Below are 15112 nucleotides of genomic sequence, written 5' to 3'. Positions count from 1 at the left end.
CATGAGTTCAAGTCCCAGGAGCTTGTTTGAGACTCCAGTACCAGGTCAGGACATCTCCTTAATGCTCTTTCAGTGGTATCACACTTTTGTGCCTAAGACTGCAGAAGGCAAGAACTGTATAAATAACGGTCCCTACAAGGATCAGACTGGCTAGCATTTATAGAAATAATTAAAAACACATATAATTAAATTCTAAGTGTTTTGAGGCCATGCAGTGCTACATACATTCCGAGAAAATAATGAGCAGTAGGACTGAGGGTAATTAGGTAGACTTTATGGAGGGATTTAAGCTGACCCTTGATGAACAAATAGGATTTGGAGAGTAGGAGAGCAATGAAAGAGGCATATCAAACAGGTAAGAGCAAGGGCGCAGAATGAGAATTGTTGTAACTTCTATAGAGGACAGCGATCAGCTTGACTTGTATTGTTGGTCCATGTCTGGGAGTACTGAAAAATAAAATTAAGGTATGATTGTACAGAACCTTGAAAAGTAAGATTCCAGAGTAACAGTTAAGAAAGAGCACATAGGGATTCCTGGCTGGCTCAGTTGGTGGAGCATGTGACTCGATCTCGGGGTCATGAGTTCAAGTCCCACATGTGGTGTGCAGTTTACTTAAAAAAAACTTCTAATTACAAAAAAAGTACATAAACAAAACCTAGCATGATATATTATTCATATAAACAGCATAGTTCAGCAAGGTATATTTTTAAAAAATGAGCAGAACTTCAATTTGCGGCGGAGGGGGCGGGGAATGAATCAATACTATTACCTATAAGAGAAGAATGGTTGACCGGGGCACCTGGCTGGCTCAGTTGGCAAAGTGCGCAATTCTTAATCTCGGGGTCATAATCTACACCATGTTGGGTGTAGAGATTACTTACAAATAAAATCTTTAAAGAGAGGAGAGAAAGAACAGTTGGCCAGGAAACCAGAGACCGCTGTGAGGTCCAAAATGCTTGTTAGTATGAATGAACTGTTAATAGGAGAAGAACTAATCAGAGTAGTGTCCACTATACATTAAAGAGTTTGATAAGTAGGGGCACCTGGGTGGCTCCATCGGTTAAGCGTCCAACTCTTGGTTTCAGCTCAGGTCGTGAGATCAAGCCCTGCATCTGGCTCTGTCCTTAGTGCGGAGTCTTCTTAAGATTCTCTCTCTCCTGGGCGCCTGGGTGGCTCAGTCGTTAAGCGTCTGCCTTCGGCTCAGGTCATGATCCCAGGGTCCTGGGATCGAGCCCCGCATCGGGCTTCCTGCTCCACGGGAAGCCTGCTTCTCCCTCTCACACTCCCCTTGCTTGTGTTCTCTCTCTCGCTGTGTCTCTCTCTGTCAAATAAATAAATAAAAAATCTTAAAAAAAAAATAAAAAAAAAAAGATTCTCTCTCTCCTTTTCCCTCTGCCCTTCCCCTGGTGTGCACATGCACACGCTCTCTCAAATAAATCTTAAAAAAAAAAAAAAAAGTTTGGTAAGTAGAAGTAGCTGGGAAGGGCAGTAGAATATAGCGATTAGGTAGATGAACTTCAGAGTTAAAGACTGGGGGTTCCAAGCCCCGTGATGTCATTTCCCAGCTGCAAGCCTTTAGGCAGAGGACCTAATCTTTGTGGCTGACTTCCTTCCTTTGTAGAATGGGGATAACAATAGTACCTGTCTTTGGGGTTGTGAGAATTAAATGTTTTTTGTTTTGTTTTGTTTTTTTTTAAAGATTTTATTTATTTATTTGACAGAGAGAGACACAGCGAGAGAGGGAACACAAGCAGGGGGAGTGGGAGAGGGAGAAACAGGCTTCCCACTGAGCAGGGAGCCCGATGCGGGGCTCGATCCCAGGACCCTGGGATTATGACCTGAGCCGAAGGCAGACGCTTAACGACTGAGCCACCCAGGCGCCCGAGAATTAAATGTTTTTATCAATCTGAAGCACCTAGTACTCTCTGGCATACAGTAAGCCCTCGTTAAATAGTAATTCATATTACTAGGGTAATTACTATAGTCATTGCTTCTTTTTTTTTATAATACTTTTTTTTATTATGTTATGTTAATCACCATACATCATTAGTTTTTGATGTAGTGTTCCATGATTCATTGTTTGCGTATAACACCCAGTGCTCCATGCAGAACGTGCCCTCTTTAATACCCATCACCAGGCTAACCCATCCTCCCACCCCCTCCCCTCTAGAACCCTCAGTTTGTTTTTTCAGAGTCCATCGTCTCTCATGGTTCGTCTCCCCCTCCGATTCCCCCCCTTCATTCTTCCCCTCCTGCTATCTTCTCCTCCTTCTTCTTTTTTTTTTTTTTAACATATATATAGTCATTGCTTCTTAAGGTGATGGTTAAGATTAAATGAGATAGTACTTAGTATAGCAGCTGGCACATCACTAAATGAATATTAGATGTTAGCTACAATTTTATTATTACCTATAAAATTGGATTGGAGATAGGTTTTGAGACAGGGTCAGTAGGGCTGATTTGAACCAATTAGCACACTGATACACAAAACAAAACTGATGTTTAGCTCAGATTCTGACTTCTCTGTATTGGAATCAGTTGAGTGATCTGCCCTCAAACTGGGTTAGTAGCCAGCCTTAACTCTAGCCCCACGCAGTCCCCAGCTTCCTCCTCTCCCTACCAGCTTTTGAACCTGAGCCCTAACACATTACCACAGCCAAGCCTTATCAAGTATGGCAGCCCGCTTTCCAAAGACCATCAAAAACTGGGCAAGAGACAAATTCAGGGAAAGAGAAGAAACTTAAAGACTCCAAGGACTGAATATTGCTGATTGAAGGCATTCCCCCACTGTCATCCTTTGAGTCCTGGAAATATACATAACCCAAGTGGATAGGAGGCGTTTAATCTAGAGCAGTCCTGCAGCCTCTCTCCTCTTCTGAGAAGGCAGATTTTGCACTGGGTAACCGTTGAGCTGGATAGGCTACTCCTCCCTCCAGAGCCTCTGCTAAGAGATAATTGCCTAGTTTTTTCTCTCAACATTTCTACTAAGCTTACTCTTGAAAGAATGCCTAGGATATTACACTGCTTGATAGCTATGCCATGTTTGTAAGCAAGCAGCCTGTGATATTGTTTCCTGGACCTGAGAAAGCTTTCACCCAAGGGCTCCCTGACCCTAAGCCCAGCTGCTACTCCATGCTGGTTAGAAAAGACTTTCAGGCTTTGCTGGTATACATGGCTTGTAAATAGGCCCTGTTACTGTTTAAATAAATGTCTATCACTATCAGAAATATATTTTACATCATAGCCCAGTACCTAAAAAAAAAACCCCACATACAGATCACACATGTGTCATAAAACCATGTTTACCCTTACTATATGCAATTCCCTCTGCTATTTCTATTCTCTCTGTCCCTGTAAAGCAAATTGCTGGTTATGACTCACTAAAAATGTCAAAGTGGACTAATGACTTGGAACTTAAGTTTGAAAACCACTGCTTTATATCTCCCGTGGTGTTTTGAAGAATTTATACTATTCTAGACATGTCCGAGAGGAAGGATAAATCTTACCACCAGGAGGACTTAATTCTTGTGTGGCTGTGCAAAGGGGTGATGAGGAAGAAGATAGATATCCAAGACCAAAGAATGCCAGGAAACTCAAGAGCAAGGCTACTTGGAGTTTCTTTCCTGTAATTGGTAATAGCCACCTCCTCAGAACTGGGTCTCCAAATGAACAAAAACAATTTCTTGGCAGTCGATTGAACACCCACCCATACCTCAATTGAGGAAAATGCTGGGTATAGATTTGGAATTCTCACTCCTACCTTAAAACCTCCCTACCCATCAAGGCACTTGCTCGTGTGCTACTTTCTCCATCAAGCCTCCTCTGATTCATTCTTGCAACAGGTAATGTATGTAGTAGAGAAAAGAGTATGAATCAGGCAGAATTGGGTTCCAATCTCAACTCTTCCTGCATTATTTTGGACAATTACTTAAGCTCAGTATCTGTTTCAGTGAAATGGGGATAATCATTTTTCTTGCAGAATTATTCTGAAGGTGAAAGGAGATGACATCTTTGAAGGCTCCTTATTACTTGCCAGGTAACAGGCCTTCTGTAAATGTTCATGTCCCTCATTCCTCTTGGTAATTACTGTCTCTTCCAAACATCCAGGCGCTGTTTCTCCTAAGACCTGACTCTACTTCATGCTGTATCAGCAGGTGTATTTTATCTGCCCCACAGGACTAGCTCCTTGAGTATAGAGTCCGTTGGCCATCCATATTTGTGTCATACACAGTATGTAGCAGAAGGTGCTCATAAAATATTTGTTTACTTATTGAAGAATGTCAACAAAAATAACATGGCCCTGTCAAAATAAAAAGACATTTAAAACTTCTGCCCACAAATGTGACAAACAACTGGACAAAAGCTTACAATATAAAATAATTATGATAGGAGGGCAAAGACCACTAGGACTGTAAAGAATTCGTGACAGTTTATCACACCAGTATTCCAAGTTCATTGGATTAAATGAGCAGAGAATGTATAATACCAGAAGACAGTGGCCCAGGTCTTCAAACACAAAGAAACTCAAACAGCACTACATGGCCGAGCTTCTCTTTGAGTGAGAAAAAAACTATGTATAAGAGTGTGTTTAGGGGCGCCTGGGTGGCTCAGTTGTTAAGCATCTGCCTTCGGCTCAGGTCATGATCCCAGGGTCCTGGAATCGAGCCCCGCATCGGGCTCCCTGCTCCGCGGGAAGCCTGCTCCTCCCTCTCCCACTCCCCCTGCTTGTGTTCCCTCTCGTGCTGTGTCTCTCTCTGTCAAATAAATAAATAAAATCTTTAAAAAAAAAAAAAAGTGTGTTTATACGTATCTACATACACAACAATGAAATCCAGCCAATTAGGAGGGAAATTCTAATTTAAAGCTTAAGAAAGTGAATAATTTGGTAAATGATTTATTCAACCAGTATTTGTTTGTGTCGGACACTCTTCTTGTTGCTTGAATAGCTCTGTGAACAAAGCAAGTAACCCACGTTGGCTGTGTGAGACTTACTTTTTAGTGAAATAGAGCTGGTTTAAATATGTAACTTTACTAAGCAACTGTGGAAATTATCTTTTCTAGAACGTGAATGTTATAAGCCTGAACAAAATAAATATAACTAAACAATTGTGAAGAGGTCCCAGAAAGCATGTGAGTACTAGTTTTTCATGAATTGTCTACTTTTACTGTCTAAAATTTAAAAACCATTAAAAATATTAAGCTTAACAACTCCCAACTTCTGAGAGGTTTTCATAATTCCTTTTCTTAACCTAGAAAGAGCTTTTAGAATGTAACACCCCTCACATTAAAGGAAAAAGTTTTCTAATTCATAGTCTTTTGTTGCATTAAATTCAAGTAAAAGTCATTAAAATTAGAATATTTTCATTAAGGGCCGCCTGGGTGGCTCAGATGGTTAAGCGTCTGCCTTCGGCTCAGGTCATGATCCCAGGGTCCTGGGATCGAGTCCCGCATCGGGCTCCCTGCTCAGCGGGGAGCCTGCTTCTCCCTCTGACCCTCTCCCCTCTCATGCTGTTTCTCTCTCGCTTGCTCTCTAAAAAATAAATAAAAAATCTTTAAAAAAAAAAAAAAAAGAATATTTTCATTAAAATTAGCATCTACCATAGAGCAGTCAGGGTCTAACCAGAAACTGCTTCAAGTATTTTCAGTGTGGGGAATTTAGTGCAAGGAATTGATTATACAGGTAATGGAAAAGCTGAGAAGCCAAATGTGACCAACAAGATAACCCAGTGATTAGTGTAAGGGCCAGAAGCCATTGAGCCCATAGGCTGAAGGGACTAAGGGAAAAAGCAGCATTAACCTGAATCACAGTTGGGGGGGCGGGGGCAGAAAAAAACACAACTGCTGTCAAGAACATATCCCTCGCCTCTCCCTTCCTTGTACCCTCTAGTGTCCCAACAGTCTTCCATTAATTGACCCCAGCCAGATGCCAGCCAACACAGGAGGCTGGGATATGCAGCCTGTTAGGATCAAAACTTGAGCAATATTGATGGAGCAGAGGTAGGGCAATGAGTGGGCACACAGGCCTTGCATCAAGTATAGAGTACCATATTATTATTTTTTAATATTTATTTATTTGATAGAGTGAAAAAGAGAGAGAGCACAAGTTGGGGGGAGCAGCAGAGGGAGAGGGAGAAGCAGGCTCCCACTGAGCAGGGAGCCCGATGCGGGGCTCGATCCCAGGACCCTGGGATCATGACCTGAGCTGAAGGCAGCCGCTCAACTGACTGAGCCACCCAGGCGCTCCAAGAGTACATGTTATTTTTATAAAAGTATTGCTACCTATCTCTCCAAATAGACGTATAGATAGCTGTATATGCTGTTTACCTAGTATTAATAATAGTTATTTATGGATAGACTGATTTTGAGTGATTCTTGCAACTTTATATTTTTCTGTACTGTTTGAGGATTTTTTTTAAGTTGGATTTTTAAAAAATTTTCATCCACATATTTTGATGAGCTGAACCATCAATGAACATCAGTTTAAAACTATGGTAAATTTAGGCAGAGTTCTTGAATCATGAACATAAAGTGTTTTCCAGTATTATTACCATGTAACAATATGTTAATTTCTGCAACTGATAAGCTTTCTGAATCCACTCAGGTAAGTTTAAATTAAATGTGAGGCCAGTTAATTATGCATTGTATTTTTATAAGAGCATTTCCCCCATTTCATTGGTAAATATTTTTGTGTATCTCAAAGAGTTAATATGGTCACAATATCATTATCACATTGTTTTTTCAAAAAGTCAGTGTCATGGGGGAAAAATGTGTAGGAGGACTTTTCTACATTAATAAGACTAAAGAGCTATACCAAATAAATGCAATGCTTAAAGCTTCATTTGATCCAAATTCAGAGGGAAACAGCTATGAAATATATTGGGGAAATTTCAATATGAATTGGCTAAAAGATAATATAAGGGAATTATTTTCTTAAGAGTAATAATGATATTTTGGGGTTCCTGAGTGGCTCAGTCAGTTAAGTGTCTGCCTTCGGCTCAGGTCATGATCCCAGGGTCCTGGGATCGAGCCCTGCATCGGGCTCCCTGCTCTACAGGGAGCCTGCTTCTCCCTCTGCCTCTCTCTTTCTCTCTATCATGAATAAATAAATAAAAATCTTCTAAAAAATAATGATATTTTGGTTAGGAAATGCATGCTGACAAAGACAGAGTATCATGATGTCCACAAGATACTTTGAACGACAAATGGATAGCTAGATAGGCATATAGACATATAGAGAAGGCAAATATGGCAATTAATGAATCTAGGCAGTGGTGTACTGTTGTTTTCTTCTTTCAACTTTTCAGGTGTTTAAAATAATAAAAAGTTGGAAAAAAACCTCTAGACAGACTCATTTGCAATAAAAATAAATGTAAGCCAAAGACATTAAAATAATATATGGTGTTATGGACTGAGTGTTTGTGTCCCCCTGCCCCCAAGTTCAAATGATGAAGCCCTGACACCCCAGGGTGGTGGTGTTTGGAGATAGAGCCTTTGGGAGGTAATTAAGATTAGATGAGGTCATGAGGGTGGGCCCCTCATGATGGGATTAGTATCCTTATAAGATGAGTCATCAGAGAACATGTTCCTTCTCTCTTCACCAAAGGCCATGTGAGCGCACAGTGAGAAGGAAGCCAGGAGAGAGCTCTGAGCGGAGCCTGACACCCTGTTCTCAGACTTCTGGCTTCCAGAACAGTGAGGAAATACAGTTCTGCTGTGTAAGCACCCAGTCTACAGTATTCTGTTATGGCAGCCCGAGCTGACTTCTAACAGATTTTGGTATCAGGAAGTGGGTGCTGCTATATCAAATACCTAAATATGTGGAAGTAGCTTTGGGAGATGCATGCTGACAGAGATAGAGTATCATGATGTCCACAAGATACTTTGAACAACAAATGGATAGCTAGATAGGCATATGGACATATAGAGAAGGCACATATGGCAATTAATGAATCTAGGCAGTGGTGTACTGTTGTTTTCTTGAGGTGCACACAAGGCATATGGACAGTAAGGGTGATTCTGGTGAGGTCACAGACACATGAACATGTTATCAGAGCAGTATGTGTACTGGAGGAAAGGCGGTCCTTATTGTAAAGTGACAATCTGGCTAGATTGTGTTTTAATGTTTTGTGGAAGGTAGAACTTGCAAGTGATGAAATTGGAATACTTAGGAGATTTCCAAGCAACTAAGAGAAGAGCAGCTTAGTTCTTCCTAACTGCTCACAGTGAAATGCAAAATGAGAGAGATGAAGGAGTAAAGATTTGGGAAATTCTCAGCCTATCCATATTGCATAAAATGACAAAGCTTGTTTTGAGGAGAACACCAAAGGTGGGGCTCAACAGTCATCTGGCAGAAATCATGGGTGCAGTAACTTGTGGACCTCATCAGCCATTCCAACAGAAGCCAGACATAGAGGTGGGATTAGTACCAGCAGAGACACGACCCGTGTGACTTGAAGGGGGTAGAGAAGATGGGATGGAATGAAGGATGGCTTTTGGAAGGCTTGGATTTTACAAGAGGAGACCATGGAGTTATTTGGCCGTGGGAGTGTATGCTATCCTCCAAGAAAAGGAAAAAAAGGACCCCACCGGTGATTTCAGAGATCAGTAAGGCTGCCACTCCTACCACAGGCCCTGAGGCCCTGAGGAGAAGGGGTGCAAGGGGCACAAGGCTGCCTCCACCTTGGGTTCAAAGAGCAGGACTGCTCAGCAGAGCTGCATGGACAGTGACCGCACAGAGAGCCACATGGGGAGGGCTGCTCGGCCACACTGAGGGCGTGACCCTGCCGCCTCAGCGGGCCTGGAGGGCAGAGCATCGAACCAAAGTGGTTTCTTCTCCAGCCATAAGAGCTAATGGAATTTGCCTTGCTAAGTTTTGGACTGGCTTGGAACCCGTCACCCCTTCCTTCTTTCCTGTTTCTCCCTTTGGAAATGGGCGTGTCTGCCCTATGCCTGTCCCACCACTGTATTTTGGAAGTGCATAACTTGTCTGGTTTCACAGGTTCACAGCCGGAGAGGAATTTTACCTCAGGATGGATCCTATCTAGAGCCTCACCCATACCTGATCTAGGTGATACTTAGATGAGACTTTGGGCTTTAGACTTTAGAGTTGATGAAATGAGGTAAGACTCAGAGTCGTTGGGATGGAATGAATGTGCTTTGCATGCGATAAGGAAGTGAATTTTGGTCGTCCAATGGCAGAATGTTATGGACTGAATATCTGTGCCCTCCCCAAATTCATATATTGAAAGTCCTATCCTCCAATGTGATGATGTTTGGAGGTGGGGGCCCCTAAAAGGCAATTAGGATTAGATTGACATCATGAGGGTAGGGCCCTTGTGATAGGATTAGTTCCCTTAGAAGAGATGGCAGAGAACTTGCTCTCCCTTCTTGTACACGTACCCAGGAAAGGCTCCATGAGCCGGAAAGAGAGCTCCCACCAGAACCTGACCACCCCGGCACCCAGACCTGGGACTTCTAGCTTCCGGAACTATGAGGAAATACATTTCTGCAGTATCCACCACTCGGTCTGTGGTATTTTGTAATGGCAGCTCCAGCTGACTAAGACATCTGGGAATGACTTAATTTTCCTGAGTTACATAGAAAAATCCTGACGGCACCTATGGTCTACTCCACAGAAAAAAAGACCCTCCTCTGCATTGAACTTCTCACTGAGATGCTGGAGAGTGATACACTCTCCCTTTGTCAGGAATAAAGACTCAGGATTGTCAGAATAGAGTCTGAGGCTTCTAATTTGATGTGTGGGGAGGGAGAGTATCAGCCTTCGGCTATCCCATTTACTGTGAATATTTGCTAATCTCTCGCAATGAAAGACAATAAAAAATGCAGGCCTGGCCCACCTGCATTGTGGACTCCAGACTTTAGGAGTTTAGGAATTTAGGACGCAGAGGAATGAATCTTGTCTGCCCAGTGTCCAGTGCAGGACATTTCTTTGGCCCCTTCTTAACGCCTCAGGGGACAACTGAGCTACTTCCTTGGAACCTGTTAGTACCTAAGTCGTCTAAGTCGCCCCCCGCCCCCCAACCAGGTGCTAAACCACACCAGCAACATCACCTTCCAATATATAAACACACACTATTGAATTCTTTCATTAATAGAATTTCCTCAGTGTTTCAGCTCAGTAGTTAAGGGCTTGGACTCTGGACTTGTCGCTCTGCCGTTTACTTCCTGAGAGGCAACTCTCTTAAGCTTTCCTTGTCTCAGTTTCCATATTTTACACAATGGGGATAGTGATTCCCACTGCTTAGTATTGTTTTGGAGATTAAATTCGCCAGTGAATTTAAATAGATTAGCATTACCTCTGACACAATGCCTAACAGTAACTTGCTGAGCGTTAGCCATCTTCATCTTCATCACTACCTTTGCCAGGTGGATAAAAATCCCGACTCCAAGCTGTTGAGGAGATGATGTCCACTAGGTGGCACCAGACATGGGTAAATAAAATCTCCCCCATAACACTATTTCTTCAGTTTGGAAGTTACATCAAGAGACAGCAATAATACTGCATTGGTAATGGTAATAAGGCAATGTGCATACATAGATATAAATACAGTTTGGCTCCCAAACTAAGCATTTGATTCATAATAATTTCCTAAAGCCATCATCTAAAACAGTTACAAGTCAAACATGTTCTGGTTTGATTCCCAGACCCTGGGAGATTCTGATGCTGGGGATTCACAGAGAAACTTTGGGAAAAACCTCCTATTCTGTTTCCAGGTGTGGTGGTGTGAGGCTCGGTCAGGTGTGAGTAACAACGGGGGCTTTTGTTTTGCAGACATCTGCTCCTCCAGCTTTTGTTCTGCTGAGCTGGTATGATTGGAGAAGGGCTCTGCTGAAGGCCAGAGATCTCCATGCACTGTGGGAGGAAACTTCTGGAAGGACAGATGAGGGAACAGACAGCTGATGTAGGAACAGAAACTTGGAAGTGCAGAAGAGTTCAAATAGGGTTTTTAGCAAGTTTTTCTGTGTGATAAGGAATATCAACAGTGCTTTTGCAATTAGATAAGCTTTTCTGACATCTGAGAAAATGATCTCAAGGTAGAGCAAGAATAAAATGGGCTGGGCGTTTGAATTACAGCACTTTTTAACTTTTCTTTCTTGTCACTCCCTTCTGTTACCTCTAAGCCTTCAAATACAAGCTTGTTTCAGATAACTTAGTTGTATTTTTGGGAATTAAGGGAGAGGTTTGTGGCCATCTTTGGGCTGAATAATTATACCAATTGGAACGGAGTTTCAGAAGTAGGGTGATAGGGTTTGTGAAATGTGCAGACACTCCATGGGAATCCTCACTAATACTTAGAGAAATCAGATAAAAGTCAGGAATGCCTACAGTTTCATAAGATGGAAGATTTTGTCATCTGGGTATCAAAGAGAGACAGTCCCAGACAACTGGCCATGGTCACACACTAAGCCAGCTGAAGGCCTAGGGGCTGCAGGGCCACTCCAGAGCAGGGAGGAGGTGATAGTCTAACAGGGCAGAAGTGAAGAGGATCTGTAAATGGGGAACAGAATTGGTTAAGAGGAGAAATTGAGGGGCGCCTGGGTGGCTCAGTTGTTAAGCGTCTGCCTTCGGCTCAGGTCATGATCCCGGGGTCCTGGGATGGAGCCCCGCATTGGGCTCCCTGCTCAGCGGGAAGCCTGCTTCTCCCTCTCCCACTCCCCCTGCTTGTGTTCCCGCTCTTGCTGTCTCTGTCAAATAAATAAATAAAATCTTTTTTAAAAAAAGAGGAGAAATTAAAGAGTAGTTTGGGAAGTGATGTTTCTGTACTTCATGCTTAGAAGGAAAATGAAGGCCATTGGCAGGCCCACCCATTCGGCTTCCTGACCTCTACCCCCAACCTGTCCTTACTTCCTTTGTATCCTGTGGGAAAGGGAACTCCTGGTTCTGTAGATGCCAGATCTCCTCTTGTCCACACACCACCAGCTTTCCTTTCTCATGCATCTTCAGTTCTTTCTCTACTGGCTCTTTTCTTCTCACACACAAAAAATGTTGAAGTCTCTGCCTTTTAAAACAAAACAAAACTGTTCATTTTGCATCTTATGGTTCACTGTCTTGTTCTTACTTCCCTTTGCTGCCAGCTTCTGGAAAGAGCAGTCTCCCTGGCCCCACTCCTCTCTTCCCTTGCTGTTCCCTCCCTGCAATCTGGCCATTTTGCCCACCCCCGACTACAAACGCTCCCACTGAGGTTACCGGTGAAGTTCATGTCCAAATCATTGGGTAGTATTCAGCCCAAACCTAACTAAGCTGTCAGCAACATTTGCAACTTTATTTATTGTATAAATAATGAAATAATGTATGTTATATGATTATGTAGACAAAATAATTTATGTAAGGTTATGTAAAATTATTCAGTAATTATTGAGCACCTACTATTTGGCTGGCACTGTTCTAGGCCCTGTGATGCAGAAGTAGATGAGATCCTGTCTCAGGGCTGTAGCCAGGTCATAACATCCGAATTCTCTGTTCCAGGGCCATGTCAGGGGGCATGGGGAGCCCACGACCTTGGTTGATGGGACAGCAAGCCCTCATAAAAGTGCCAACCTTTGACTAACTTCTCTGCTTGCTTCACAATCGGAATTTCAGAATGCCTGCTCCAATGTTATTGTCATCATATTATTAAAAACTCTCTTATCAACATACTATCTTAAAGTTGCTGAAAATGTGATACTTTCAGAGGAAATAACCACCGCTTATTCTCCCCAATCCTCATCCCCTTCACCAGCTGAGCTTTCCTTATATCTTCTTGTAGCTTGCTTTGTATTGGGGTGATGAGGTCAGACTCACAGTATACAAGTAAACAATAATTAGGAATTGTAAATGCCGTATCACTTCTTGGCCTTTTGCCTAAGATCAAGTGTAGAATTGTAAATGATGTGAAGGAAACAAAGCAGGGCAATGTGATAGAAAGCACTACTATGATCTGAATGTTCATGTTCTCCCCCAAAACTCCTATGTTGAAAACCTAACCCCCAAGGTAATGGTATTAGGAGATGGGGCCTTGCGAGGTGATCAGGTCTGAGGACAGAGCCCTCGTAAATAATAAGATTAGTGCTCTTGTAAAAGAGAGCCCACAGAGACCCCCTGCCCCCTTCCACCCCATAAAAGACACAGTGAAGTCACTCGAGCATGTAAAGTGCTGCTAGATCTGACTCAGTGCAGAGAGGGGAATTGAGATGCAGAAGGGGCAGGGATCTGTCATACAGGTGGGGGAGTTTGCTTTGACAAGAGCAGAAATACACCCTTTAAAGCTCTTCCCCTTAGTTGTAACAAAGTCACTCTTGACTCTCCCCTTCTCCTGCTATCATTCCTTCCCAGTCTCCTTTTCAGACCCCTTGGTAATTGTGGTTGTTAGCAGGGTTCTGTCCAACAACTGTCTTTGAATGATCCTCTACATGTTCCTTAGACCATCTTATCCCTAACCATACTGGCCTAGACCACTGGACTTCACACTCTTGTGCCCAAATGTAGATAGATATTTTTAATCTCCCCAATTCTATCTCTAGCCTGGACCTATCTTCTGACCTATCCTCTGACCTCCTGATTTAGCTGCTTATTTGACACCTCCATTTAGATAGAGGCTTCTTGAATTTAGTGTGTCCGAAATTGGGATTCTTGGGTCTCCCCTACACACACACACACACACACACACACACAAAACACAATACTAATGGTGGGGAGGGGGGTGCTCATTGATAGCCCACATTTCAACTCTCTTCATAACCTATACCCCATTCTTTTTTTTAAGTAGTCCCTACACCCAGCATGGGGCTCAAAATCACCACCCTGAGATCAAGAGTCACACACTCCACCTACTGAGCCAGCCAGGTCCCCCTTTTTTTTATGTACCCCATTCTTATACAGACTTTGGAGGTTTTTTCATTCTTATGTAAGTATCATAGTGACATCACTAGAGCTTTACCAATACTTCCAGCTCTCCTTCCTTTCCTAGACATTTGGGAGAATTCTATTTATCTGTCTCCTTGCAATTAGACTTGGTGATGGCAGTTACTGCGGCCACTGAAATGTGAGAGGGAAATTACACATATTGCATCTGCGTGGAAATATTTAGGAACAGGTGCACAATTCTCTTCGCTGTCTTTTTTTTCTCCCTTTTGTCCCAAAGTTATCATGTGTTGAGATGCAGATGCCTAAGATCAAAGCAGCCTGGAATGCTGAGCCATCACTTGCAGGAAAATTGCCCAGAGAGTCATTTAGACCTGTAACTAACTGTGAGCAAGGAAAAAAAACATGAAAAACTCTGTTGTATAAGTCACTGAGGTTTTTACTGTTTTTTAGTTCTGAGGTGTGTGCGTGTTGTGTGTATATTTGAGGTTACTGCACTATAATTGAACCTAGAAATGATAGAAATGCAATACAAATGCATATTTAAGACACATCTTTTCCAGCCTCTACTTCCAACTAGCTCACCACCCCTAAGCCTCTCCTAAATAGAAATTCTGGAAATGTCCGTGCCCTCAAATTGTCCCTCTTCACTTCTCCCCAATTTCAGTTATCATCACCATCCACTTAGTTGCTCAATCCTGAATCCAAAAACAGGGATTATCTTAATGCCTCTCCCTTCCTCACTCCCACAGTCTGATCACCGAGTTTCCCCAAGTATGTTTCAGATTTGTCCTGGGCATCTGCAGTAGCCTTCTTTCTGTTCCTGCTTCCAGTCTTGGGATATATATGATACCTCCAAGGTCAGAAGTTAATAAAGGGTCCATAGTAAAACTTCTGCCTCCCACCTCTGTCCCCTGGCCACCTAGTTCCAAAATGACCAGATCCTTAAGTACATCCCTTCAGAGCTAGCTGCACGTAGAAACCAACAAGTCTGTGTGTCTGTCAGAGTCATCTTCCAGAAACACAAAACCACCCCCCAGTTTAAAGCCTTTCTGTGCCTTTCCAGTACAGATTCTTGAGTGTTTAGGACCCTACATTGGCAGTCTCCTCAGCCTGCTGATCTCTCAATTCCAGATAACTCCCTTCTCTGTTGAAATCCTTCCCACCTCCGGGCTCTTCCCTATGCTGTTCCCTCTGCTTGGACAGTTTTCCTACAGATCTGTGCATGCTAATTCTTTCCTTAAATATTA

At 42.8% G+C, this 15112-nt stretch overlaps 1 long non-coding RNA gene across 1 annotated transcript; it reads left to right on the top strand.

Annotated features, from left to right (window-relative positions):
- The first annotated feature begins 2029 nt into the window (after window positions 1-2029).
- On the top strand, window positions 2030-5124 carry LOC145716600 (uncharacterized). Its single transcript, XR_014139411.1, has 3 exons — window positions 2030-3843; window positions 3981-4037; window positions 5063-5124. It is a non-coding gene; the product is annotated as an uncharacterized LOC145716600 (long non-coding RNA).
- Window positions 5125-15112: the final 9988 nt, after the last annotated feature.

This window comes from Leptonychotes weddellii, chromosome 12 (genome assembly GCF_054177405.1).
Source record: "Leptonychotes weddellii isolate Sample4059 chromosome 12, ASM5417740v2, whole genome shotgun sequence".
Lineage (NCBI taxonomy): Eukaryota > Metazoa > Chordata > Mammalia > Carnivora > Phocidae > Leptonychotes > Leptonychotes weddellii.
The sequence above is the reverse complement of the archived record's forward strand: the minus strand, read 5'-3'. Positions and strand labels throughout refer to the sequence as shown.